The 27,979-nt window shown below is 37.4% G+C and overlaps 2 protein-coding genes across 4 annotated transcripts in view; one reads left to right on the top strand and one right to left on the bottom strand.

Annotated features, from left to right (window-relative positions):
• Positions 1–21,363, bottom strand: part of LOC134211325 (phospholipase B1, membrane-associated) — an 89,130-nt gene extending 67,767 nt beyond the window's left edge. The window contains exon 1 of one of the 3 annotated variants that reach the window (XM_062688085.1): positions 21,055–21,363. The gene's annotated coding sequence lies outside the window, so the exon portion shown is untranslated. The remainder of the gene's footprint in view (positions 1–21,054) is intronic. The other 2 variants (XM_062688084.1, XM_062688086.1) reach the window with 2 other exon arrangements.
• The window catches only part of LOC134211326 (uncharacterized), a 108,747-nt gene that overhangs the window by 44,027 nt on the left and 36,741 nt on the right, over positions 1–27,979 (top strand). The gene's annotated exons all lie outside the window — the stretch shown is intronic.

The raw sequence follows: 27,979 nt of genomic DNA, 5'->3' as shown, positions 1-27,979 counted from the left end.
GCTTAAATCAGATTGAATGGAATTTTTTTTTTCGAAATACACAGAAAAAAATTTAAATCAGCTGGCAGAAATGACGAAAGCATGCGAAGCGAGCGTTATCGAAGGAGGAGCAAAACTACAGTCATTCAGACTGTGAAGGGCTATTCATCATTTTTGCTGTGACTAGGTTTTCACACGCAGTTTCCGGCTTCAGACAAATTGATGAGAATTTTAGGGTAGGGCCACCAATAAAATGAAACGCAGGGACAGGCGTTCCAATTTCCAGATTAAGTTCATTTTCGATCTTTTTTCTTTTTCTATTTTTTTAATCGTTTGATTCTTTTCGAAACATTAAGAATCATTCAAAGTCTTTCTCAATAATTGTGAATATTTCATCTATTTATCCACTGTAAAAAAACGACGACATTAAAAATAATCAAACAAAACCCAGGAGGAGAAGGAAGAAGGAGAAGAGGAATGGAGGAGAACCATTTTTCGGAGTTTGTAGTGAAAAACATCGTTTTCCCACCCCATTTTTCTCTACAGCGAACCCAGAAGATAAGCGAAAATCGTGCTTTTTTGATGAATTTCTTTTTTCGTTTCATCACTTCTACGCCTCGTGCCTTTTTGATAAATTTTGAATAAATTTTAAATTTTGATAAATTTTGAATGATCCCTGGAAATAATTAAGATTACATTTTATTAATGTTCTTTCCTAGTTGAGATTCTTGTTAATCTTACCAGCAGATTTTCCCTTACGAATATAGGTAATAGAGTGGGGCGCAGTTGTATGGGAAAACCAAAACTTCGTCCGATCTAGTGAGATCAAGGTTTTTCTGAATCGTTTTGGGACCCCAATCAACTGTGCAAAAAATGGGCTCGATTGATTGCGACCTCGCATGCCGCATCGCGTTTTTAATTTACATGGAGATTAGTATGGGAAAACGTAGTTTTTTACATTTTTGCTCTTAGCGGCTATAATTTATCATCAATCACTTGACTCAATACGTTAGCATATAGTCTGGAAGATGCCGAACGACTTTGCCAAAGAAAGTACGTAGCCGGAAGGTCTACAAAAAATGTTATTACGTTTCGAAAATTGATTGTTCAAATCATATGCAAGAAATCAATGTTTCTGCCAGCACTACCGGACAACCTGTAATTGTCAGAGGGCAAAACCCATTTTCCTTCTAGTCGGAATTTTTACTTTGTGAAATCATTCCGAATATCTCCCATTAGCTCCAAAGTCCTGTAAAATCAATAATTTTGAAATAACACTCCGTTAAATTATTGCTCCACGTAGTTTGGCAGTGCTGGCAGAATAAACGATTTTTTGCATATGGTTTGAACACTCAATGTTCGAAGCGTTATAACTTTTTTCGTGAACTTTCCAGCAACGTGCCTTCTTCAGCAAAGTTTTTCGACATCCTTTGGGTTATACTTTAACGCAATGTGTCACTTGGTTTACGATGAACTGAAACCTCTAGTAGTAGAAATGTAAAAATATAAGTTCTCCCATACTAATTTCCATACAAACTTCAAACGCGATGCGGAAAGCGAGGAAGCAACCAATCGGTCCCAAATTCTGCACAGTTGTTCAGGACCCAGAATGGCTTCGAAAAACCATTGATTTGAAAAAATGACCATGACGCCCCACTCTAATTAGGTAATGAAAAAAGGATAAAACCCTTGGGAAAACCGTGGGAAATCAATAATCCCTATAGCTCTTTTCACATTTGTCTTTTGACATTTTTCTTTTCTTAAAATTATTTTATCTTATCTCTCTTGTGCCCAGACCGGCTTTAGGTAGGGGGTCGGACACTAATTATGTAAGCATTTTTTCTGGATTTTTTAACCCCCCTTCCTCCCCTTGTTTACGATCCCTAGATAATTTATTGTATTTGTAAATTTTCAGAATTGGAAAAGTTTTTGATATTGGTCTGTAAAAAAATCCTTAAGGCAAGTTTAAGAGTGGATTGAAATAATATTTAAAAGATCCCAAACGTTTTAAGAGTATTTGGAAAAATGCGTTATTTTTTTTTTCCTTTGTGTTTTGGCCCGCGCCCCTTTCAAGAGTGAAATATTTGTATTTTAGTATTTTTCCATAACTAACTTAATACAATAAAAAGTTATGATCAGCGGCGTAGCGGGTGGTTGGCCGGGTTGGCCTCCGCTAAGGGCGCCAGCCCTCAGGAGGCGCCGAAATCAAGAATTACGGCATGAGAAACAGAACAATTTTATTAGTTACAGGGCCAATTAATAACAAACCGACTTCAAAGTCTAAACCACGATATTTTAAGTATATCTGAATCAACCAAAGATTTTTTGTTTATACGAGTTCAATTATTAAAGGGCCGATGCCCACGAAGCGTTTTTTCAGCGCAACGTGCACGGTGAAATAACGCAGGTGTGCATCAGCGCGGTGACGCTGCGTTACCGCTTTTTCTCGATGCCCACCTGCGTCTTTTTAACGCCGTGTGCACGCAGAGTTGAAAAAAAAAAACGCTACGTGGGGATCAATCCAAAAGCGGAAATTGTTGAATTTACGATTGGCAGGGATAATATACAAAAATAACTACTCTGGCTTTCATTTCTCAAGGCTCTCGTAGATTAGCAATTCGCAATAGAAACAACACGTGCTATCAAAGTATTCATCGCCTCACTTCGTCACGAGGCCCTTATACTTCCGATATCCATCCCGACCACTTCAAAGTTGGAACCAACGAAGTGGAACAAACCACAAAACCCATTCCTAAATTTTATTTTTCTTTATTCAAATAGATCCGATAGCGATTTGAACTGAAAAATTCCAGAGTTTCTTGGCTCAACAATCACTTGAAATTTGTATAAGATTTGTCACGATTTTCGAATCCATCTTCTCCGTGATGTATTTTCAAGTTTGCCAGTTTCTTAAATTGAGTTCTAGGACGATATGGACAGTATGAGCTGTAACGAATCTGGTCTTCCAGACCTTTCTGGGTATTTTTACAGACTCCATATGAAGATTAAAAAATGCCCCCGACTCTGTTAGGGTCATTACATATCTTACTATATATTTTGCAAGTATAGAAAAAAATGTCTCAAAATATCAAAACTTTTTAAGGGGAATACCGCCGAATGCTGCTTGCTATTTAAAGCTCCTTCAATCCACTTAACTTTTTAATAATCTTACTGTTAGGTGAGATTCAAAATGGCTGAATGTAAAATATTGTACATTCCTTAAAAAAGAGGGGCGCCCGAGTCAAGTACGAGACACTGAAGACGGCCTTACTGTTGAGGTCGAAATACGTATCTGTCAAGATACAATTAAGTGGTGGAATTCAATGGGATTGTACAAACTCGTCTTATGACAAGAAAATAATACGCTTTGCTGCTTATTGAATGCATTGACATAGTTTTGGCCACGCTTCTACACTGCGTCCTCCTATGTGGTCGTCGGGGGTAAGAATGGGGGTCAGCGTCGACTGTCTGGAGGTCGGATAACAAAATCGTCCAAAAAGATTATTTTAGTTTTGATAAATATTCTTGAAAATAATATTTCTTGTAATTGTATGAAATCATGTAACTGTTCTGAATCAAATATTAAATGTTCTGCGAATTCAGTGAAGCCAATTTAAACATAGAACAATCGGACAATTGTGGAATTCATTTTAGAAAGGCCCGACAAGTGATTCTGACTGCCCTTTTCGGATTCTAAACGGGCTGTCCTTTATCAATTGTCAAGAAAAAGCAGTTCCAAAGTATAACGACCACGTGTGTCCACGGCAAAATTTGCATATTGATTTCGTTGTAACAGATCACAACAAACTGAACGAGTGACTCATTTTTATTTGGAGTTGGGCTCTGTCGTTTATGCAAATCATTGTTAGCTCGGCAGTTTTTTTTACCGCATTGAAAGGCAATATTTGCTTTTCTACTTGGAATGGATCTCATTGGTATACACTTGCTAAAAGGTTAATGAACTTTTTTTTTGGTAACTGCCTATACCTTAGGAGTTATGTAATCTGAAATGATGCTAATTATAAATTTTATGTGATAGAATGTTGAAAAGCTACACTTCACAGAAAATCGAAGCGTGTTCTTGAAGATGGTAGGCAATCCATGATCTTGTTTCGTATGGTGTATTTGGATTGAAACATCTAACGTCTGTGTTCAAATCGAACGAAGAATGGGAGGTAATTCAGTTGATCAAATAGAATGTATTAATTCGATGGAAATAGTCAATATTCTTTTTATCACATGTTATCAAGTATTGAGTATGAAGAATCGTTCATGGTGTTATTATTATTGTAAACGTGTTACATCGGTTCTAACCGACACACGTACTTCGCTAATTGAACTGTTTTTTATGATTGTGCTAATTAAATCATATGGTGGTAATTTATTTCTATCTTCAATTGCAATGTGAAGGCGATGACTGTGCATTTTTTCGAACATTGCAATTAAATAGTTTCGAGCTCGGGTTCAACTACACTTCTCAATTGGGCAGTATCAAATCAATCATAACTGTAATTATCCCCGGTCCTCTCCTTCAACTTTGAACGCCAAGTTGAACCATTTGCTTGCTTCGAACATTGATCGGTGATTTATGAGGTCTTTTTTCATAGCGAAGTCGTGCTGCTCGTACAGTGAAGTAAAAAAGAAGGTCAGTACTAAAATATTATCTAGACCTCTATGTCACTGTTGAAGAAGGAGTAAACAATAATGCTATGCGACGTAGTGCACACTATTTTTCTTTATTATTGGTGTATCTCTTCAATTTTTTTTAGGGAAATAACTTTTTTGAGAATCCAAGGCTCATACTTTTCGTAAAATACAGTCGAGTCTATTACTGCAGAGATGTAGTTTCTTACTAATCATTTCGAAACCACTATGGGGATTTAGGATATTGCCACTATGGGGATTTAGGCGGACATTAATCGAAAAATTGACATTCACCAATCATTTTTTCACTATTTTTTACCGAAAGTAGATACACAAGATAAAAAAAAACCCAAAAATTTCAAGTCCCTACGAGCTATAGTTTTTGAGATTTTTATTTTATTTTCAGACTAAGGCCGGAGTGGCCTTAAGTGCATAAAAGTCTTTTCCATTCAGCTCGGTCCATGTCTGCACGTCGCTAACCACGCAGTATGTGGAGAATCCGCAAATCATCCTCCACTTGATCGATCCACCTTGCTCGCTGTACACCTCGCCTTCTTGTTCCCACCGGATCGTTGTCGAGAACTATTTTCACCGGATTACTGTCCGACATTCTGGCTACGCGCCCGGCAGTATTCCGATTTTCGCGGAGTGAAGGATGGATGGTTCTCCCAACAGATGATGCAACTTGTGGTTCATTTACCTCCTACACGTATCTAATAAGCGTTTTGTAGATAGTCAGTTTGGTACGACGGCGAACTCTATTCGATCGGAGCGTCTTGCGGAGTCCAAAGTACGTACGATTTCCAGCCACTATGCGTCTCTGAATTTCTCTGCTGGTATCGTTATCGGCGGTCACCAGTGAGCCCAAGTACACGAATTCTTCAACCACCTCGATTTCGTCACCACCGATACAAACTCGTTACCGGCTTACTCGTTGGCTTACATTGTCCGCTCTTGAACCTCTTCGTATCATGTGCTTCGTCTTCGACGTGTGTGGACCAGTCCAATCCGTTTAGTTTTCCTTTTCAAACTGATGTAGGCTTCCTCCATCTTCTCAAAGTTACGTACAATAATATCTATGTAGTCGGCAAAACCAAATAACTGGACAGACTCCGTGAAAATCGCACCACATGTTGAATAGCAGGCACGAAAGACCATCACCTTGCCGTAACCCCCTGCGTGTTTCGAAGAGACTCGAGAATGCCCCTGAAACTCGAACTTCGCATATCACCCGATCCATCGTCGCCTTGATCAACCGTATCAGTTTATCCGGAAATCCGTTTTCGTGCATTAGCTGCCATAACTGATCCCGATCAATTATATCATATGCGGCTTTGAAGTCGATGAATAGATGATGCGTGGGCAGGTTGTATTTGCGATATTTCTGCAGTACTTGGCGAATGGCGAACACCTGGTCCGTGGTGGAAAATCAAGTTTTGTTTGTTCCGCGCCCGTTTATATCGTGTCTCGTAGCCCTACTGCGGTGTGCCGTGCCAAGTGCAGCGGTTGTGGTGCTTACAATGGTAGATTGAATATCTTTTACAAATTCAAGAGACGCTACGCCTAGTTGCCCTTCCGTTGGATGTGCCACCTTCAGCTGCTGCGCGTATCTTTGGCCTAGTCTACCGTCTTTTAGCCGCGGCGTTCGACTTCGACGCGCGTTGTACATCGTCGAGAGTTTTGAGCGCAGGCATACTGAAACGAGGTAGTGGTCGGATATTCGCACTGCGGTATGTGTGGACGTTGGTGATGTCGAGAAGAATTTACCGTCGATTAGAACGTGATCGATTTGGTTTTCTGTTTGTTGGTTAGGTTATCTCTTTGTTGCCTTGTGGATATTTTTGCGGGGAAAGAAGGTGCTTCGGACTACCATTCCGCGGGAGGCTGCAAAGTTTATGCATCGTTGGCCGTTGTCATTCGATACGGTGTGCAGACTATCCGGTCCGAAAGGTCTGTGAATTTAACAGAAAATGGCTGAAATTTGTCATAAATTGTACCGAACAATCAGACATGCAAACAAGCTCTAATACTTTTACCGAGTTCAGTTTGAGCTCGACTCTCATTATCATGACGCTTGATGTGGCGCCACATTGAGTTTTTTGACGTAAACGTAAACGAGCGATGCGACGCGATGTGACTCACGTAAAAGAATAACAATCATTATCAACAGGCTGTCAAATTGCACTGTCGCGTCGCGTCGCATCGCACGTCGCGTTTACTCTGGCTTGCCCCTAAGGGGAAGACTCGGATACAGGGTGACAAATGAAAATTTACCAATTCGAGACTGTCACGAAATTAGGATAGATTTCAAATGCTATAAGTTCCTTTATCTTTCGATGGATTTTCGAGATTTTATTGTCAATCGAATCGGAAACTCTTCAGCAATTTTTATGCCCATTGGAAATATTTATAACTAACGTAAAAACATTGAACATACCAAACAAACGCAGTAAAATTTCAGAGTTTCATTACGGCCGCCATCTGGTGCGTTTGGTTCTTGCGCTCTACTTTTGTGCGATGATTCGCACAAAAAGTAGAACAAAATAACCAAAGCCATGACCACGGTCTAAGCAAAAGAGTAGTGTTTATGAAAAAGTGCTTTAGCTTTAGATGCTGGACACGGTCGTGTAAGCAACGCCCTTCTTTAAGGCTCAAGAAAAGTTGGGCAAAGAAAACAGCTTTCTGAATATTTCACCACCGGCGGTGTGTCGTCTGTCTCTTTCCGTCCTTCGGAAAATTGTGATTGTGTTAGTGAAACAACAGGCAATATCACAAATACGTATTAAAAAAATACGGATTTATATAGTGGTGTGTTACCAACCTTCATTCCTCCTCAAAGCCTACACTGAGGGACATAATTATACGTCAAATTTTGTAATCCTTCTTAATGCATAAACAGGCTTATGTTTTAAGCAGGGGTATAGCAAAAGTCAAAATCACCGAAGCAAACATAAAATACATTCCTAAATATGTTTACTCTTTTATTCGTTGACTTACACAGATTGATGACGTTGAAATGATTTATTCCTCTGAGTCGTGTAGTGCACTCACGTTCACGCCAAAAAAACGAGTCGTTTACAGGAGCTAACCCCGTTGAAACTCATGGAAAAAGGTCAACTGAATTAAGCGTGCACAAACCGAGAATGTCAGAATGCCCAAAACTGTCAAAATTTCCAAAAATGTCAAATTCATGTTTACTACGGTGCATCTGTATGGGGTTGACAGCTGCGCTATATCCCTGGTTTGAAGGCAATCCTAGACTAACATTATAAAGCCAATTTTGACGTAAACTGCTGAGATACAATTTGTACAATAGTTTAAAATTGAGGACCGTCATGAAATCATGTAAGATTTTTAACGTTAATAGCGCCTTTATTTTTTAATAAGTTTTTAAGATTAATTTATCAAAAGACACGGAAACTCGCCACCAGTTTACAAGTTTTATCAAAATTGATTACCAACTTTAAACAAGGTTATTTTACCATTTGAACAGCACCCCTTAAAATAACACTTCAAAGAATTGAATACCGTCGTCGGGGGTGACAATGGGTCAAATGGGGGTGAGAATGGGTCACTGTTTCAACTACTTAGAATGCTTGTAGAATGGATTGATTGTATCTGAGGTCAAAAAGATTAAAATATAAGAGTCGTTTTTGAACGATTTTGCTCAACGACCTCCAGGCTGCCGGTGAGAGTGATGACCCATTCTCACCCCCAGACCCATTGTCACCCCGATGGCGGTAGCCATTTATTAGGCAATTACCTTTGAGATGCATTAACCACTCTAAGTCGCATAATAGTCAGAGAAAGGCATCGCCACCACTGGGGAATGAATTTGTTTTTTTTTTGAGTCGCATCCAATTATTTTCATATTTTGAGTTACGTCAATTTTGTTCGAAATCAGTAACATAAGTAATAAAAGAATTGGTATGCGATCGAACATGATTTAGATGTGCAGAACAGTCTCAAGACTCGCTTTATTTTGTTCTGCTGTGTGCGGTCGAAATAGTAGTTTGTGCAACAAGTTGCAAAAAGATTTTTTTTGTCTTTATTTAGGAGACTTGCAGCCCGAGGCTGGCTCGTCTTCGAAAAGATGATTTTATCAGCACGAGTCGTACGTTTATCGAACGAGGCTTGCCGAGTTGGAAAAATACTACGAGTGCTGAAAAAATCGAGTTTTGCAACGAGTTGCACACGCTTTTTTATGCAATGACGAAAAATGGACTTGATTATGACAAATCTGTACCAAAATTATACTTGTACTTGTCTAATCCCTTCCAGAATTTACTCCACATGATCATTCTTGCCAATAGATTATGTTGCTGCAGAGATTCCATGTTGCCGTGCCACATCGCATAGTTCGATAAACCGTGAAGCGATAGATGTTCTTGCTTTTGGAAATTTTTGATGTCATGTCCATCAAACTATTTCATTTATTACGCGACGCAGATAATATACTATTTGAACACTTACCCAAGCTAATTCAGCATAATATTGATATATTGATATAATATTGATATGATATATATATATATGATATAATATGCTACGTTTAGACAAGGCAAGTGAATTGAGCAAGTCGCTTGAATCGAACGCGAATTGAACGTGTAAACACCTTAATTCAATTCACTTGAACAAAAAGAAAGTTGAACATGTTCAACTTTTGGCAAGTCAATTGAATTCAACTGAGTTGTTCAATTCACTTGCCCTGTCAAAACGTAGCATAATGTAGTCGTGTAACTACTATTCTGGTGTTGGTTTTTCATTATAGCATCCAAATGAGTGTTATCTTCTTCTTCTTCTTCTTCTATATACATAAAAATGAATTTCTGTCTGTCTGAACCTTATAGATTCGGAAACAACTGAACCGATCGGCGTGAAAATTTGTATGCAGAGGTTTTTGGGGCCGGGGAAGGTTCTTAAAATGGATCTAGACCCCTCCCTGCTTTGGAAAGGGGGGCTCCCATACAAATGAAATAACAATTTCTTCATAACTCGAGATCTAATAAGAGAATAAATCAATTTTGGGCGAAACAGAGTTCGTCGGGTCTGCTAGTAATGAATATTATTCAACCCATTTGAGTTGCATAATGTTCATTAAAGCACCCATTTCGTTGGTATAGAAAAGTAGGCCGTTTTAAGACTCAACGGCGATCTGTAAACCAGATAATATGATCAGGAATTGCAAAAAGTTAATTACAAATCGATATTGAAGGGACCATCGAGATAAGGAGAGATCGAGGAATGGAAGGGAAATTGAAATGGGTAGTAGGGGGAATGACAGCTTTGGCAGGTTTTGTTCTGTTATTGTCAGGGGGGTTTTTATAACTTATTATGCTCAAATTTGGCCTAAACATTCTTTGAATATCAAAAAATATTTGGTCAAAATTCATAAAATTTGGTCAACAAAAACCCCCTTGACAATAATAGAACAAAACCTGCCAAAGCCGCCGTTTCCCCTAGATGGAAAAAAGCTCGTTGCTATGAAAAACGGTAAAAAAACTAATGTCATTTCTTGTGTTTGATGTGTTTATTATTGCCTCAAGGTTGTCTAGTAGTCTAGAAACATGAATATATCGGCATAAAGAGAGTGAATCCTGAACAAAACATGATCATAATTGAGATAGAGATACCGAGATAGGGATTTTATCGAGATGCAGAAAGCAAAAGTATATGTAGTTCGTAGGGACGGAGAAAAGGGACATAGGGAGATATATCGAGATATAGAACATCGAGATGTAGAGTGTCGACGGTAATTGGTGGCCGATCGGTGCAGATCATACTCGCAAAATACTGAATCGTGGGAAAATCAATTTAACACGTGAAAGAACTACATAAATATCAATAATAAGCAACAATCCGATCGCTTCGGAACAATAACTGTCTTACATATTAGGAAATATTCTATGAACTCTTCTGGTTTGCTATATTTAAATAGTTAATGGGCCGCCTCACAAAACTATCTTACACATAAGGGGCGATTTCTACAGTAATTTCCATGCAAGTATCAAATTGCTCGTGCTCAGTCAAATTACAACCAATTCAGTTAAAAAGAGCGAAAAAGTCAAAATTTGAATCACTCTAAGCTCATGCTCAAACCAGTGACATAGGCAATCAAATGAATTATCTTATAATCTGTTTTACGTAGTTTACGTCGGGCGGTCGTATCTTGTATATAACCCTTCTGATTTTTAAAAAAAAAATAACAATGGTATTGAGGTAAGTGCAGAAGCGATCTATCTTCCTACCAGAAAAAAAAAGAAAACAAACTACTTAAATTTTCAGGAAGTTAGCTGCATCCGTCGGGTATCCCGTTCGCGTACTTAGACAGTGGAAACCAGTATTCGAAAGTATTCTCGTCCGAAGCTGCACAGTGCACGTCGCCAAGGTCCACAAATCAACTCCTTCATCCTGATCGTTGAGCACCGCAGTACTCGTCGGATATCTGAGGTAGCGTTACACTTCGGGAATCCAAAATTTCACCCCATTATAAATCCACAGGAACAAAAATTCCGCGGAAAAATCTCGCGAGGTGTAAGTTGTAAGGCTACCTTTGGGAACAATTTTACCGATCGGTTGTGTTCGAAAACGCTTTGAAAAATAGTATTTTTAAAGTAAATAAACATAATTCTATAAAAAAAATTCTGTTTTTCATTTAATTACTTTGAATACAATATAATAATATACTATAACGTAGTCTGTTCTATTTTTTTGCAAATCACTCGGTAATGCTTTACCGAGTGTTCAGTAATAATTGACATTTCACCAATGAGCACTCAGCAATGCCAATGAGGTGGGTACCGAGAGCTCAGCTGTTGAGAAATCGGTAATCTGGTAACCGAGCCCGGTTAATAAAATTAAGTGTTTAGCGACTTGCAGTTTGTTCCAAGCATGTTCCAAGCTTCCAATCGTGATCGTTTATTCGTCGACTAGCACATAGTCCCAGCTACCCATTTGACCTTTAGGAACATGTTATGGTTGAATACATATCCAAGCTTGAAGTGAAGAAAAAAGCTAGCATGGTAACTGTAGATCGCAAGTTCTTGACTCAAGAACAGTTTGGATGATTCTAGTACATCCCAAAAAAATATACTTGTTTTTTTCATTTCTTCATTATAAATCACGAAATCATCTGAAATCTATCAAATTTGCTGGGTAGAACCGCTTAGAAAAATTTGGGCCTGAAAGGGTTTGAGACGTATCCTGCTGATCGTCCTCCATAGATGCGGTTCTCAACCTGGGGTACATGTACCGCTGAGGGTACCTTTGCTGGTATCAGGGGGTACCTGAAACAAAAATGCATAATAGCGGATATTGTGTTGAACTTAAAAAATATATATGGATTGATTTGATTTGAAACTTGAAACTTGATTTTCAATCTTAACACAATTGATACAAAGGCACATAATGAGCTTATTAAATAAGTGTCTGCGTCTAAAAGGAACTGCCTTGTCGACTTGTTGAAAGTCGAGTCAAGTACGAGACACTGAAGACGGCCTTAATGTTGAGGTCGAAATACGTATCTGTCATAGGTACATTAAAATAATGGAATTAAATAGAATAGTACAAACCCGTCTTATGTCAAGACAATTTAAGGTTTTTACCGATTGTATTGTTGAAACGGTTTTATTGACAAGTTAGTAAAATGGGAAAACAGCGTCGACCAGCAAAGGCAAAATACTTCTAAATTAATGAGACCTATCTGTTGATTTAATTAATTACGAAAATTGAAGTTGTGCAATCAATAATGTTGTACGACGATTTAAACATTTTTCCCATGTAAATTGCCATATGCATAAATTGACTTTCAATTTACTTTCAAATCACAATCAAGTTGCCTGAAACATTATTGAAATTTAAATTACACCCACGGTGCCCCGGTAGACCGTTATTATAAAATAAAAATGTCCATCAAAACCAAGTACAGGGCTCGATTTCTGTGGTAATTCTGCACCTCTGGACCAATTTTTAAAAAAATCCCTAGGAGGAATCTCGAGAAATCTTGATTTGAAGTTTTTAATGTGGAAATTTCAAAAGAATCTATATTTTAATTCAATAATATCCCCAAAATACCTCCAAAGCCGTCCAAAAAGTGGTCCAAGTTGTTTTCAACCAGTTTGCATTTGTTGCCTTTATTACAATTATAAATTTTTACAACTGATTAAGCTCACCAAACTGACTTAGGTATGTTTTTTGTATGGCTTGAAGCCGTCTATCTTCAAGAATGCTACCTCTCGTTCAGAACCATTCATGAATTCACGTGCAGGCTGCAGATTCTTTGTTGAATGCCTTTCAGATTAAAGTTTGTATTTTTTTATTGTATTCACAAATGTATTCGAGCATCAGAAGTAAAGATTGGAGTATGGAAAAAATTGATGAAAAAACCTACAGCTTAAATATTTGTTTAAAGTAGTGTAGTTGTTTAGCATTATATAACAGGTTAGATCTTCGTCAGATGCTGTAAAAATTGAATTGACGGTTTATCATATTCTGAGATTTTCCCGCAAAAGGATCATCGGACTGGTAATGACTCCAAAGATGGCAGTAAGGAAAAGCTACGAGTGAGCTCGGCATATAGAATGAGATTTCGAGAACCAAGGAAAACATCAGGAAAAATGCACAAGAGAAAGAAAAAAATTTACAAGCTTTGTGCATATTCTTTTGGGTTTTCGGTTACGACGAAGAAATATTAAATTTTTGAACTTTTAAAAACACTTTAAAAAAGAAACAAAATAAACCTTTGCTTATCTCCGTCACTACACATCTAGTTTGGAATTGTTAATACGATTTTAAAGTTGCTCGAGAAGCGCCATGTTGAGTAAATTTATGGGTGAACCAAGTACAGATGAGGCATCAACAAATTGCATAGAGTTCACTAGAATCCCGATCTTTCGGATTACGGCATTACTCTGCTTAAACATTAACAATTTTCTAATTAATATTTCAATCAGCAGTTTCTGAGCATGGTTTTGAGGAAGCAATTGATGGCTTAGCTAGCAGCTGGAAAAAGCCGCAGCTTCCATTCACGTCAAAGTACCATATCTTGAATTATCATGTTTCTGAGTTCTGTAGAGGTACCGGAATAGGTTTTGGCTTACATATCAAACATGCTTTTTCTAATCCGTTGATTAGAACTTTGATGAGATTTGGCAGCAAAGATCGGTTAATAAGTGCTGTGATCGAGTATAACAGCTTCTAACTACTATTATTCTACACGAACTCTAGTCTTACTTCTCTCCATTATGAACATAAACACTAAATTAAAATTAATTTTTACCTTTCATTCTATTAAACATTGAAAGCAACACTTATACTAAACCCGAGCAAGTTAGCCATACAAAAACATACTTAAGTCAGTTTGGTAAGATAAGCCAGTTGTAAACATTTATAGTTCTAATAACGGCAACGCGTGCTTAGGGCCATCTTTGGCGTTGTGCAACAGAATGGTGTGTGGCGGCGAAGGTTGCAACAAGAGCTCGCCCAGCTCTACGGCGAACCCAGTATCCAGAAGGTAGCTAAAGCTGGAAGGGTACGATGGGCAGGGCATATTTCAAGAATGCCGGACAGCAACCCTGCAAAGTTGGTGGTTACTTCCGACTGGCAGGTTCAAGAAGAATTGAAGGACATCTATCTAGGTGGATTAATCAGGGTTTTTGGTGATATTTTTGGATTCTTATATGGATTCTTTTGAAATTTCTTAACTAAAAACTTCAAATCAAGATTTCTCGAGATTCCTCCTAGGGATTTTTTTAAAAATTGGTCAAGAGGTGCAGAATTACCACAGGAATTGAGCCCTGTACTTGGTTTTGATGGACATTTTTATTTTATAATAACGGTCTACCGGGGCACCGTGACACCCGATTCTGTTCTCAGACGATTTTTTTTTTATGCGGCCGTGTAAAAAAATCTCATACAAATTTTTTGCAAAGTTGCTCTGCATGATTCGTCGAGAAATCATAAAACTTTTTTTACACAGATTTTCAGATTTTGAACTGAAAACTATTTTTACACGGAACGCATCCCCCGTGTAAAAAAATAATTGGGTGTATACTGCCGCTAACCGCAAGTCGAGCACATCTGTATATGGACGCCCATATACCGATGTGCTCGACTTGCGGCTAGTGGCAGTATACTTCTCAGAATTTACTCAATATTATTTCAATTTCAAATTCCAAATCAAAAACCCAGTTTTTTAATAAAAACCCAGATTAATCCACCTAGCGGCGATGATGCCTTTCTCGTGCATCGTAAAATGTACTGAAAAAATCACATAAGAAAGGTCAAAAAAGCACTTTAGAGGAATAGATCGCATATTTTCTATCATTTTGCATGTTTTTGTATTGATTATTATGCATTTCCACCATACTTAAAAAAAATGTTTTTTTTTCGGTTTTAATTTTTTTTTCAAGAGGGCCCTTGGGAAAAACAATGATTTTTCAATAATTCCGAAATGCAATTTTCAATAGCAAACAATGGGACTGCATTCCCCGTCGAATGCAACTTGTTGCGATTACATCGGGTAATGCTAAGTTTCAAAAAGTGTGTCTACAAAATTTGTACACATACACACATACACACACACACATACATACATACACACAAACAGACATCACCTCAATTCGTCGAGCTGAGTCGATTGGTATATAACAGCCTTCTATCAAAAGTTTGGTTTTGGAGTGAAATTATAGCCTTTACGTATACTTAGTATACGAGAAAGGCAAAAAAACATCAAAAACACTTCTACCGTGAAACACTGAAAGCTTCAATATGCCTACTAGTGCCTTTGTAGTGCCTACAAAATACAAAAATCGGAAGCAAAGAAATCATTCGTCGTTAGCACAGTTTAAAAGAGGCTTGATTCTTTAGGTGTTCCTCTCTCTCAGATTAGAATCACAACACCTCACCATGAATCAAAATAACTCATCAATCATGGACAGATTTTGAAGCAAGGGATTGAAATCCGTATCACTATTTTTTGGCTGAATGAATAAATTAAATCCAAACTGAGGGACTAAACTGACACTGTAAACAGTTTCACAACATATTCAGAAATGGACACTTTGATTTAAACTGCGTTGGTTAAACTTTGCATAAGGGAACATCCATAAATTACGTAACGCTTAGAGGGGGAGGGGGGGGTTGAGTAAACTGTGACAGTCCATACAAATAGTTTTGATGATTTATACAAAAAGTGTGACTTAGGGGGGAGGGGGTTTAAAATGGTCGATTTTTGCGTAACGTAATTAATGGATCATCCCTAATGTAATTTTGAAACTAAACACAATCTTAACAGGTGAGCAAAAAACGTTCGTTGGGTGTCGATTTATTTTTAACTATTGTTGTTTAAATTTTAAACCTGGGCGGATTTTTCCCTCCATAATATCATAGTTCGGGAATAAAACAATTTTGTTGCCCAATATTCTAGAAATTTTAATTTGTGTCCCAAACGATTCCTGAGGATTCCAAAAAATCAATCGCAAACCATTTCTTTTTATATTCAACTGATAGTTTTTATTTAAAGTTAAGTTAAACCCGCCAAAAATGACGCCAATTCAACAGCTTTGTCGGAATACAAAAACACTTGAAGTTGTATTGGAAGCCTGAGAATATATTTTAAAATTAAATAGAGGAATATTCCTGAAAAACGAACAGTTCAAATATACTTTTGGATTAAAATTAAATTAAAAGTTGCGAATAATTATTTTGAACCGCAAGTTTCTTGGTGCATTGGCTCGTGACTTAACAATTACGCTATAATTCCGACCGAGGGTCGAATTTCCAGAAAAAAAATCTTAAAGGCTACCTCAAGCAATGACAAAGCCTCAAGGGGTACCACTCATCAAAAAGGTTGATAACCGCTGCTCTATGGCACAATTTCATGTTCTTTAACGTGAATCAGAAATAAAAATTCAATAAAAATCAAAACTAGTACCTTTTTGGGATCATATGAAGATAAAACTTTGTTATCATTAACAATCAAATAAATATGTGTATAAATTAGATACCGTAATGCGGAGGAATATTAATCACTATTTTAATTTTAATTTCATATTTTTTAAACGAGTACTGCTACATGTAGAACGTATAAGGCTGTTGTTCTTGATTATTTGATAATTTTAAACTTGTTTTAAAAACCTTTTTTGTCGAGTTTTTTTTTTTAATTTTCTATTTGGGGTAACTTTAATCATCAAATATTTCAATCATTTATCTATAAATCAAGCGTCTGTAAACATCATGAAATTTTGAAACAAAAAATATGGACCAACCAAGAAAATAAGTTTACTGATCACACAATTATAGGTACGAGCTTTTTCAGTTCATTCAAAGTTAATGAATTATTGGCAGTGGCTGATTTTCTACTCGCCGCTACCACATCCAGGCGCTATAGTATATGCGTAAAATAGCCAGCATGAGTTAACCGCCTGAAATTTGTATGGCGAAAGACATCAAATGCGGGTTTTCTCAAAATTAGGAACTTTTCATGAAAAACTATTTGGTACCGGTTATGTAGAAAGGTGTCCGCTACTACGCCTACCAAATATTTTTTCGATGAAGGTGCTTAATTTTGAGAAATCAAACCTTAGATGCCTTTCGCCATACTGATTTCAGAAAGTTAACTCCTAGTGTGCCGCTGTAAGCACGCTCAAAGTAGGCGATTCATTGCCTATGCTCCGGGTATTAAGCCACCGGGAGTTGGGATTAATTACTTTGTCTGACACTCGATTTATGCATATGCACAACATGTGATAGATTAGTTCGGCAAAGGGATTGGAGGGTTACCACTAGGATGCCAATGAAAATGGCATTTTCAAATTTCAAAAAACGACATTGCTCACAAGTTTCATTACCCCTTTTCCTAATCAGAATCCACTCGAAGACCGGTGTATAGTGACAGGATTTTCTTTGAAAAGCCTTTTTTGGACTAGAAGCGGACCGTTCCCATAGATGTACTTATTTGAATCCAAGTTGAGGTGCTTGAACCATGAGGACTCTTCGGTTCAGATTTCAGTCGTGTCACCGACAAGTCGAGTCAAGTACGAGACACTGAAGACGGCCTTACTGTTGAGGTTGAAATACGTATCTGTCAAGATACAATTAAGTGGTGGAATTCAATGGGATTGTATAAACTCGTCTTATGACAGGTGAAAACATTCCACTAAAAAGCTCAAAATAATTTTCTTATCATATTTTTTTATGTTTTTTTTTTGCCAGAATACATAGTTTTGGACGAGAATATATAAAAATCTCATTTTGTCCAAAAATATCACATATGCAGTTTCATGATTTGATTATCGGCTTTATCGGTTAGTTCTGATTCACGCTTCGATTGTGTGCTGTTCTGTGATGGTGTGATGGTCTTAAGATGGTCCAAAAATATCCCCCTATACAAAATTTGAGCTCAATCAGACATGATTTAGGGGTGCTCAAAATTAATCAAAACTTTTTAAAGGGGAATTTTTGTTTTTATTTTTGATGCCAAAGGACTCCACCTTGTTCTTCGGCGTACACTTCTTGCAGATGTTGAATAAATCTCCAATCGAATCAGAAAAGTATTGCCTCTTCTCAAGTTCAGTCGTCGACATTAGCAGCCTATTTTTCATGTTAATCTCTCCAATTTTTATAGTTACGCAAAATTTTAAATTCAATTGCCCGATTACCAATTTGTTTTCCCTTTCATACAGCTATCAACGCTTCTGTTGTTATTTGCGCACTTTGTTTAGCAGTTTGTTCCTCAGCTCGCTAATGAAACATGAACTTACAATGAACTTCACCATACGACGGCAAATTAGATGACTATGGAAAATATTCCCCAACAAACAAAATATACTCCATTGTATGAATAATAATTATAATAGTGTGACTGCTTTCACTTCTAAAGTTCAAATGAATACTGGCAATGAAAAAAAAAATTTGGTCAATTTTGAGCATCCCTAAATCATTTCCAATTTAGCCCAAATTTTGCATAGGAGAAAATTTTGGCTACGGAAACGTTTGCGTATCGTCCGGTATTAAAATTCGATGAAACAAAATTCATTATTTGAAAAAAAGTCCCAAAAATGTTGTAAGAGAAAAAATCGATTTATTTTTCAATTTTTTTTTTTTTTGAGATAGCATCAGATCTCGACGTTTCATGCATTTTCATCAAAAACAAAAAATCGATTTTTGACTTTTCCTTTGATCCCCCCTTGGGAAAATTGTCATGGTTAAAATTTTCAAAACTTTGATGAATTTAGGTCATAATTTGGGGTAATGAAACTTGTGAGCAACGTCGTTTTTTTTTTAAATTCGAAGACAATTTTTTTCCTATACATTCCATTGGCACCCTAGTAACCACTCCCTTCGGTGGGGTTTGAACCCACGAAACCAGTACGCTAGACAGGTGCTTTCCCTACTAAGCTACGAAGGACCTCCATCGTCCTCCGCAGCTTAGCGGGTACTAATGAAACCACATTCCCAGCACCAGGCATGTAGCCGAATGAAAAGTATATTCAGAAAACTAAATCATTGGGCAAAAGAAAAAAAATCTTGCACAGCCTGCCGGCTTAAGCGGCTGCTTAAAACATGTCAAAAAGATTTTTCCCACAAGTTTATTGCGTTTATCAGTTGAAGAAGTGCATGAATCTAGCCCTAGCATTCTTCTCATTGGCATTACATCCCCACACTGGGACAGAGCTGCCTCGCAGCTTAGTGTTTATTAAGCACTTCCACGGTTATTAACTGCGAGGTTTCTTAGCCAAGTTACCATTTTTTGCATTCGTATATCATGAGGCTAACACGATGATACTTTTATGCCCAGGGAAATCGAAACAATTTCTAGCCCTAGCATTATGGGACTAAAATATGCTTGATACACTTCTTTAATAAAGCAGTGATAAATATATCACTACAAAACGATTTATTATAGCTGAATTATTGATAAATTTGCGTGATGAGCCATTGTTACATCCACGGCTAACAATGACTAACCCTTGATCCTACGATTGACGCCGCTAACCACTCGCCCACAAAGCCTACAAATAGATATTCTCACATAATCGCCAGTACTTTGGCGAACTGAACCTATTCCATGTTGTTTTTTCCTCCTACGATTCTACGATCTATTGAGATAAACAAGATAAGCATATGTAATAAGTGAGTTCGATCGGCTCGAACAAAGGCTTTTACATTGTATAGTTTCGATCGCACGTCTACAATAATTAGAACACAATCACAGCCGGATCAAATGGCAGCACTTTCAATTTGCCAAAATGTTGCCCTTAGCAGTTAAGCATACAATCTTGACCTCGAACAAATGAAAAGCCGGTTAGCGATTCAACCATAGCATACGGGTTCAATAAAGCGACGGTTTCGTACAATACTGACATAACTGAATTTTTTCCTTTTTGACCTTTTCCTTTTTGATGGCAAAGCACGGAAAATAATATCGTTCATCTAGGTTTAAATTCACAATATATCAAAAATAAGGCTAGCTTTAAAATTTGATTATTCAGAAAATTGGAATAAATTCTCTAGTTTGTCGTCTTTCTGTCAAAGTGTTTTTCTGGAACACACAAATATAATCCTTTTGTATCAACACATGCAACAAATGTCCATAAAATAAAAAAAATCACAAAAAGATTGATTTTTTTCTTTTTGGAATGAAAATTTTAAAACGTTGTTTCTGAACATTTACAGACAACAACTTGTGCCTGTATTGCACGAAACAGTATCGAAATAAACCATAACGATAACTGTGATAGCTTTGATTGCGTTTGCGCGCGTCGTGTATTGAAGTGAAACGATTTACACTTTGTTATGGCCCAAACACTTGCCTATTATACATTTGCCGAACACATTTTTAACATCTTCAAAATATGAAACTTGAATAAACTTAAAACAATCCGCTTTAAATCTAAACAAAATTATTAATTTGAGCTTTTGGGCAGTTTATCACTATTAAGGTGTCCAGTAAGTTTTGTGAGCATGGGTGTAGGATTCTCAAGCCGGAGATAGTGAGTTTGATTCCCAAGTCAAGGATGTATTCGGATGGGAAACATTCTCGACTTCCTGGGCGTAGTGAACAAGATAGACATTCATGCGATGACAGTCGTTGAAATTTTCCAATTAACAACTGTGGAAATGGTGAAAGAACACTTCATTCGAAAGCAGTCGAATTTCATTTGGAATGAAGAGCAATTGAAGAAGATTGCTATAAACTACACAAACGTATTTAAAACATGATAAATTAAAATATTTGCACTTGAATAGAGCCTAGTAGTCAAATAACATTAAACTGCTCCATTCCGTTTTCTCTACGTTCTCCATATTCGAATCCTCACTAGTCAGTTAATGTTTCTTTTCCTAATGTCTGTGTTCTGTTCACTTATTCGTGCAGTTCAATTTCCAGAAGCATTAGTTACCGAAGATTTGTTTTATGTTTTTTTAACTTACCAAAAAATCTTCTAGATGTTTACTCGGATGGCAGCCTTGGAAAAACTTCCGGAATTTATGCGATTTCTAGCACCTACGTTTGACAATTCTGCTTCAGTGCAACGGATAAATCCGAATCGCCTCACCCTATGTTGTATATACTTTCCAACGGGGAAAAAACGACCGAAAAATTAACCGAAATGGCACTTGAACGCTAATTGAATTAATAAGCAAAACGGAAAACTTCGTAGACGAGCCCGCGCGCGGGAGGATGACCAAGAACTTAACCAGCACGATGTGAACGGAGCGCGCGCTCTTACAAGAATAACTCCTCCAGCCAGACGGGAACAAGAATCTCCACTTGGAGACGTTACCTAATCAAGGCTTTAGGAGCATCACTTGGGTGAGAACGGCTGAGAACATCACCTGGAGGTTCTTTATTCCGTTCTCGCTCAATTACTCTCCGTTATCCGTACCTACGCGCAGTAAGTTGTCGTTCTTGATTCTATAGCAAGCCGGATTCCTGCCAGCAGCAGGCAAGGGGGGAGAACCTTTGAATCTAGGAATACAGAATAGATGATAGAATAGAAGCATGTAAACATTCTTGGCGGGGTGTGATTACCGCTTGATCAGATACATATGCGGGAAATGCACTCGAGTCACCGTTCCGTTGTCCGCGCATATACCTTTTAGTTTCTTGCTAACCAATCATAATTAGCAGCAATAACTGCACAGCGTGGTGACTATCAACTCCTCAAGAACTAAAGCATGATTCAGACAGTACCAGAGTCACAGAGTGACGAAAGGTGCCACCAGCTGTAAGCCTTGATAATGATTTTTGATATTCATAGAAGTACGTAATTTTTCTGTTTGTATAAAATGTTTGTGACTTTTAATTAGAAATTGATTGATTTCGCACCTCACTAATATTTTGAGCGAATCAATAATATTTGAACGGGTGAGGTGGTTGATTGGTTGATGCGGTATTTGCCTGTGATGTAGATATCCTAATTTTTTCAAAGAATGGAAAACATACTATCAAATTAACTGTTGACGTGCATATTGAACCGTTCTCCCACACGATTGTGATGATGCAGGATGCAGATGTAGATTGTAGATCTTTTGTTGACGCGTTCCCGTCCCGCCACATAGAAGTTCCGAGACTATAATTGTTGCACGTGCTTGCGAATCGCGCATCGAATGGTAGTTAGACATTTGCCATAGCCTAAACATTGTACGGTTGAACTCGATTAACACCTGATGAAGGGGTGTTTGTGAAGATAAATGAAGGGTGCGATATCGGGAGTTTGATGATAATAAATAGTGTTTAAATTATGGAACAGGTTTCCAATTGGAATCAATTATTCATACGTTGCATCATTGTGGAGGTTTTTAGTATCGTATAGGTTTTGGTCGTTAAATCAAAAATGTAGGGTTGTTGCTCATTGAATCAATCTCATGTGCCAACCAATACCAATCACAGCCGAAAACAGAGAATAAAAATGCAAATTGTTTTGTTTAATAGCATTAAAAAACTACACAAATTGGTAGCCTAGGGCTGAAAGTCTCCTGAATGAAGACAAAAAAAAACTAATCAAATTGAGCAGAAATCGACATTTCTGCGAATATCTATTTAATAAAAATGAAATGGTCTGTGTTCGTATCCGCATAACTCGAAAACGGCTGGATGGATTTTCTTCATTCCTTCAGCAGTTACGTTCGTTATAGTTTCCGACGGGTTTATAGGGTATCCAATCATGGTTTGAACTAGTGAAAAGCGTATCATGGTTTGAACCATTTTGAAATCAGTAGAAATTACCATCTCATTGGCAGGAAATGAACCTAAAACAGTATGAATGACATATTTAGGTATTCTGGAAATGATAGAGTTTATTTAAACATTCGTACATATTGTTTAAGTAATAAAATAAAGCGATTTAAAAACGTCCTGAATTTGCGCTAAATTCCCCCCACCAGTGGCATAATTTCAAAAAGCTCGTAAAGGACGCATTTTATTACACAGGAGTGAGATCAATATATCAAAAGAACGCTATTTTTATCTGTAATCGATTGACATCATCATACAATTGAGAAACAGTTTTAAATAGTTAAAAAAGTAACATTTATACAAGGTAAAAACGTATCATGGTTTGAACTAAATTCGTATCATGGTTTGAACTTGTAAATGCAGTCATGTTCTGCTGCTGTCCGCTAGGAGCGCTGCATGCGCCTAGCTGGAGCATTTTGTTTACATTTCCAATATGAAAAAATCGCAATTTTCATATCGATAATTTAGACGATTTTCACACGTTTCGAGTTACTAATCTAATGCGAGAACATGAATAATAAAACAAATTTGCTTTTTTATGGGTTTCCTCAGCGTTTCATGCATGTAATTATTATTATATTTAGGAGCTGCTGGCTGCTGCAGTAGTTCAAACCATGGTACGATTTTAGTTCAAACCATGAACAGTGTAGTTCAAACCATGGTACGAATCAAAGTTATGTAATTATTAAGTTTTTTCAATGAAACTAAGCATAATTATGTGCGAGAGAAAAGTTCAGATTTTCGGTTAAGTTACCATTCAAGATTGAAATCTATATTGGTCGCCATTCCTCCTCAAGCTATACATAGCGGAAAAGAACTCCACGAATACAGCGTTATGGCATTGTGGCATTGCTCCTCCTGGATGTGCAAGTCGTACGGATGAGTATCAGCATGGGATCATATTCACTCAAACCCGATCCAAGGACCTGGAATGTCAATATCATCGAAAATGAAGGCGGATGTTCGTGTTTTTCTCTGCTGTTACATTTTTCGAAGGTGTAGCGGTCGGATAAGGACCTCACGATCAACCAAGGGTATCTAGCCAAGAGGAGAAGAGTCGCAAGGAAGAACGCAATCCCTGTGGAGAAGATACTCGCCGAGGTTCTCTGGTTGAGCTTATAGGATAAGTAGGGCTCCGTCCATGGTAAGATGTTGAAGAACGGTATGTAAACACAATTGATACTTTAATGACGTAAGTAGAACATACAAACATCGTGCAATTTTTCAACAAAGGCGTAGAGTTTAAGCTGACACAATATTGTCTATTGATTCAAATGAGCATGAACATTATGACCGTATAAGTCATGTAGCGGATTGCGCCGCCACCGACATTTTGGCGAGCATCGTTGATCTATGTATAATGTCTAACGCCGATTTGTTAGAGTCTACATTATAAATTCCATATTATTATAACATCAAGACATATGTATTACAATTTTTACAGAATATCAGAAATGATTCATATTGTGTGGCGAGATTTGAATTGAGTCATGAATATGGCCGTTCTAAATTTGTAGAATCGAATCACGAAAAGAGAGTGTAATTTAAAACTTTCACAATTTTTGCATGATTTGTGAAATTAAAATCAGTTTCAGAATATTGTTTTAAATAATTCAAAAAACCCGCTTTGTTCAACTGTTTTTGAAGTTTGGTAAATCTTGCACAGGAAATTCTTGTAAAAAAATCAAATTCGTCTATTTTTTCGAGATTTATAATATTTTCCGAGAAAAAATAAAAAGAATATTTGAAAATTATGAAGAATGTGATTATGGTCAATATGATTGAAATTTTCTACAATACGAAGATGGTATCAGCTAGATACACACTGGAATCATTTTACAGGTTTCAATGATTTTCGATAAAATTCAACGAAATCGAAATCAGCAGTATTGTTCGGTGTTTGTTTCACAGATATTCTGTTATTATTTCCTTTATTTAACTGTCAAAATAACATAAATTGCTTGGCTCAAGCATATTGCCCTCCATCTCCCATAAGTTATATCAATGCAAATGTGTGTTAAAAATAAATTTTGTTACGACGATGATTATCGAGATAATGATTCCAGGCACGAAACATATGTTGTAAGTAAAAGTTTTATATTTTAATCGTCTTATGGGTTTTGATCGTTTTCATCGCTTTTGTTTCTTTTCTTTCTCGTTCCAGAGGGCGAGTAATGGCGCTTGAACCTAGGCTGAGATGTACACTGATGGATATATAAGCCTTGTCATGTTTTCATAGTAATCTGTATGAATTCATACGAATACTTTTGCCCATCAGTATATAAGCCAGGGCACTAGACTAAAAACTGTGTCCCATCCCAAGACGTCGAGGACCCATGGAGTGTACATTAATCTTCTTAGCAAGTCACTCCCAACGATTCGTCAATCATCTTTCCCCCTGAATGTGAAACGGTTGGTACGGCTGTCCCCGTTTCTTCCTTTCGTAGATTCAAAACTCTTCGTTGATCATGTTATTTATTACTAAATAATCTGATTGCCGGGGAGTTCTGGATTTTCTCCCAAATTCAAGCCTGCACGGTGGGCCTGGCCGTTTTAATACTTGTGTCATATTTATGATATGCTGCAAATATTAATGCAGACAAGAAAATGCTCGGAAATACAACCGACATTTCCAGGATGATTTTCAATACTGGCTGTGCATGTGCTAAGACAAAACAAGACAAGACAAGACAAGAAACTAAGCATAATTATGTGCACCCAGAATGTTTTAAGAAAGATAATTAACTAAGCTTCCATATAAAATAGAAATCGCAGTTCAAACATGTCCCTTTAATGAAATAAATCAACTTTGTTTTGACGGCTCATCTGGTTCCATTTGGTTCAAACCATGATTGGATACCCTACTATATTTTCTCATGTGAAAATCACAAGTGAAGTTGAGTAGATTGTAAAAAACTAAAGTAAAGATTCGTATGGGGTTTTCGCATAGGCAGTTCATAACGCGCATTTCCGCCTACTATGCAGGACAACGTCTGCCGGGTCGACTAGTGATCAATATAGGGGAATGTTACGAATAATGGAACAAATGCCCTATTGAAGAATTTTGTTTGAAATTTCAAAAATTTTAAATTCTGTGCATTGAATTTATTGAAATATTCTCTTATTTAACCCCTTCAGCTTTGTAGATTTATTTATTTATTTTCAGACTAAGGCAGGAGTGGCCTGTGCAGTGCATAAAAGTCTTCTCCATTCAGCTCGGTTCATGGCGGTCAACTGCGGAGGGTCCGCATATCATCGTCCACCTGATCGATCCACCTTGCTCGCTGCGGACCTCAAAGCTCATTATTAAGGGTTGCTTTTCATGTTTGTTGCAATAAGGTTTTCCCACTACATTGTGAGATAATTTTTTTAACTTCTGTATTTCTAATTTTGGCATTGTACGATGTTCTAGAAAGTTGTGCCTAATTTAATTTTAAGGCACTTTGCTGAAGAAACCATTGTTGTATGTCATTTGTATCACTTGTTATGATGATTTCAAGTAATAATGTTAGGGTGACCCTACAAAATCAATATTTTGAGTGTAACTTTTTAGATTTAATTTTATCGAAGTAATGTCTTCTACAAAGTTTTAAAGCATTAAAAATGTACGTTTTGGTTACACAGCCAAGTAAATACATTGGTGTATTGCTGAGATATCACTGTTTTTCTGGGATCCATTTCTCCATGGGCTAGACAGAGGAAAGGCTAGGGATTGCTCTGCATATTTTGGTACTGGGGAAATTTAGTTTATCTTAAAATGTAGTGGGACCGCCTTATTGCAACAAACATCAAAAGAAACCTTAAACAATAAGCTTTGACTTTGATGCTAAAGTGTAATCTTCAAGGTGAACATATTTTTTATCTCCTATTTTCCCGGCATCCCTTTCCCTATCGTTCACTGCCCTCTCTTGAGTCTCTTCCTATCATGTAGGGGAGAACGGTCCAAAATGCACCCCTTAAGCTTTTTCGATGTTTTCGCCCATATAAACAAAAATACCCAACCATTTCAACGTGTAGGTGCAAAATTTACAATTCCAGTTACATTTCATAATGATCTCCTGTTCAAATCAATAAGGTTTTCATGACCTGGTGCTAGGCCTGGTGCAAAACGCCCGAATGGTGGTCTAAAATGACTCAATTGCATGTAAAATGATGGTGAACGCATGGTTGTTTGTTTTTTCTTAATGGATTGAATTACAATCTTACGTAAATATGAAAGGATTTTGCTAAATTTTTCCAACGGAGCTCAATGCTGGATAACTAATTATGAATTGTAATGGTAATATTCGTTCATAAATGTACTACAACATATTATATGAGTGATTTTATGTGTGAGGCCATTTAGCCCCAGGGGTGCATTTTGGACCGTTCTACCCTACTTTGTCTATGACGTATTGATGACTAGTCCTGTGGCGTTTCCATCATCTGCTTCAACCTGTCGCCCAGCACACACGACTTACCTGGTCGACGGACAGCACAAGAAAGAGGCCGACTTCCTCTCGTAGCAATGCACGGAGCTCTTTGATGCCGACATGCACATACCGCCGTTGCATGCCGTGCCGTTGCGATACATTCGTAACGGGCCCAGGGGTGTGCAACCCCAAAGCGTAACATTTACGACAGGGTTACTAACTACCATCTCACAAGTCCGAACCGCTTTACTTCCTGATGAAGGTTTCTTCCATCTACTCAACGTGACGTGCCGCGATATCAATGTCGTCGGCGAAACCAAATAGCTAAAAAAAGTTATACAGTCCCATCCCGATTTTGGCAACACCCGTTTTTGTCTACCCCCGATTTTGGCAACACCCGTTTTTGGCAACATTTTCTTCCCGATTTTGGCAACAACCTCGAAAATATTGTTTTTATTACTTTTTAGAGCTAAAACCTTTTTATTAATATGTAATAAGATAAACAAAACCAAAAGTGAATGTAATTAAGGTTTATATGCGTATTATGGGCTCTGTACGAATAGTGGACACTTTCACTGAAATAATGAACCACCACTCGTATCACCGCTCATTGCAAACAATATCTATTGAAACTTTTCTGCTCTTTTTATTCACGTTTTCCATGTCCCTATCCACACTACCCTAATCTAACCAGCCCACCGTAGAA

Source organism: Armigeres subalbatus, chromosome 2 (genome assembly GCF_024139115.2).
Source record: "Armigeres subalbatus isolate Guangzhou_Male chromosome 2, GZ_Asu_2, whole genome shotgun sequence".
NCBI lineage: Eukaryota > Metazoa > Arthropoda > Insecta > Diptera > Culicidae > Armigeres > Armigeres subalbatus.
This window is presented reverse-complemented; position numbering and strand designations above follow the sequence as displayed.